Source organism: Oryctolagus cuniculus, unplaced genomic scaffold (assembly GCF_964237555.1).
Source record: "Oryctolagus cuniculus unplaced genomic scaffold, mOryCun1.1 SCAFFOLD_126, whole genome shotgun sequence".
Lineage (NCBI taxonomy): Eukaryota > Metazoa > Chordata > Mammalia > Lagomorpha > Leporidae > Oryctolagus > Oryctolagus cuniculus.
In genome coordinates this window covers 75,331-77,593 of record NW_027208219.1, presented here as the reverse complement: position 1 = coordinate 77,593, position 2,263 = coordinate 75,331, and positions in this window count along the sequence as shown.

Sequence of the window (2,263 nt, the reverse complement as noted above, 5' to 3'; positions counted from 1 at the left end):
CTTTACAGGAGGAAACTTTGGTAGTACTAATGGGCGATACCGGGGTGGTGATTCATCCTTTATGGTTGAATTTGCCAGCCTTGTAGGGCCAGGATATATTCTTGGCATCTCTCTCGGGGGCGAGGTTCCCTCTTCAGCTTCCTTCTCCCCCACGTAAGCTTCCTGGCTCTCTAAATCCTTCTTTGATTTTCTTCTCACCTGTTCATTACAATAGCTGCTCTCCTGGCTGCCCTGCCATAATTCTTCCTGCAATTCACTCCCCTCATTAAGCAACAACTCGATCCCTTCCGTGGGGTCCTGAAGCACCTGATCAACGAGTTGCCACAGCTTCAGCACTTCTATCGATTCCCCAGCCTCGCGTAATTTCCATCCCACCTGCCTCCACTGCTGTAGAAACCAGGGGGACATCTCCACGACTGCTCTTACGAAAGCATGAATTTTCCTCCCCCCTCGTTTCCCTCGCTTAGAAGAAAAGCTGCGAGGAGGTGGGGAGTAGGAAGAGAGAGAAACCACATTCAGCCCACAATGGATGATCTTTAGGGAGAAATAGAGAATGGTGCCTAGCAGGAGGAAGAGGTAGCCAGTGGGCAAAGAGTAGCCAAAGAACTCCATTGTCTGTACCGTCTGTGACATGTTGGAGCGGTGGGCGTAATGGAAGACTGAGTCTCCCAGACGTTCCCAGTTAATACCTCTTTCCTAGCTTCTAATTTTCTTCCCCCACGGCTTTTTTCCTGGGTTCTAACTAGCTTTTCACCGGCACTCTTTCCGTCTGGCCTTCCCCTAGGCTCTTTGCTAGTCTCTCTCTCCAGTAATTTCCCACTTCTTCCCGTTTTTTCCCTCCTAGGTTTCCTATCTGAGTCACGGCACCATTTGCTGCTCCTCCGCATGCGGAGGAGCCACACCGGACCGGACGCTTGTTGTTCCCTTTTTTAACAAGTCCTTTCTATAGTAAAGTAAGAATAAGTAAACAGCAAACTCCCAAAGCAAGAATGAGTATAGAGAAGTGAGAAAGAATGAAGTAACGAACTTCCCCGCGAACTCTCCAATGCACTCTCCAACCAACCCACACCACCATGCCATCTCTCTCCTCCTATATAGTCCTCTCCACCAATCCGTGCTCTGCTACTCACATGCTGAGCCCGCCGCTCTCCTCCAATCAGGAGCGGCTCTTGCAGCTTATCAAGTTGGTAAGGGGCAGCTGGGTAGAAGCTGTACGCTCCTCTCCGAGCGCCACATTGTGGGAGAGCAGATGCATAGAATAAGTCTTAATTCCAGTAACAGTATAGTCCGAGTTGCTCCCCACAGCTTTCCATACCTAAAATACTCTCATGGGCTCTTCAGCCAGATCTGAGTGCCTTAAGGGCTGATTCTGAGGCCAGAGTGCTGTTTAGGACATCTGCTATTCTACGAGACTGCTGTGTATCGCACTTCCCATGCTACCTATATTTTATATAGTCTAAGTATTGTATAAACTAAAATATACAACACTAGGAGTATGCTATCAGTAATTACACTACCAATCTCAGTGATTATAAATAAGAATGTTAGCAACTATACTGATTCTGAACAGTGATTCAATGTTTCTGTTTTTAAATTTAAAAATGCCCATGAACTTGAATGTTTCTGTGTAGCTCCTAATAGAACTACAAGCCTTAGAAGTTCTATGCTGTTTAACATTTCATCTTCAGTGCCAACTTGATTATTACACTGCCAGTTTATAAAACACTTCACAGTCATGTGAACCTTACCATAAGATAGGACTGTGTAGAATAAATCCTTTAACTACAAAGACAATCTTATCTCACAAGGGAGGAAGATCCAGAGGGGTCAAATGACTTGCTAATGTCACTTAGCTCTGTTGGCACAGAAACAAGGAAAGCTCTCAGCTTCCTGCCACCTCCCCTTACACCACCTGCCTCAACTAGACGAGCCTGTAATTTTAAGGATGCTCAGGTCCCATGAGTTTAAATGAATTTTTCAAGGTTACATGACAAGTACCAAAGCCAGAAGCAAAAATTATTGCTTCCATCTTTCTCTTCCTTGTCCACAATGGAAGTTTGATGTACACTTATGCATTATTCAAATATCATTTACAACCAAGAAGCATTATTTTTCCCCAAAAATAACAATGACACTACTTTTTCCATTGAGGAAGTTATTTTAATGGATGATGCAAACATACTTGTTTTGTTTTTTACTTTGAGATGCAAAGAAATGAACAAGTAGACAGAGAAGTGGTATTCACCCTCTAGTTAACTGCTGA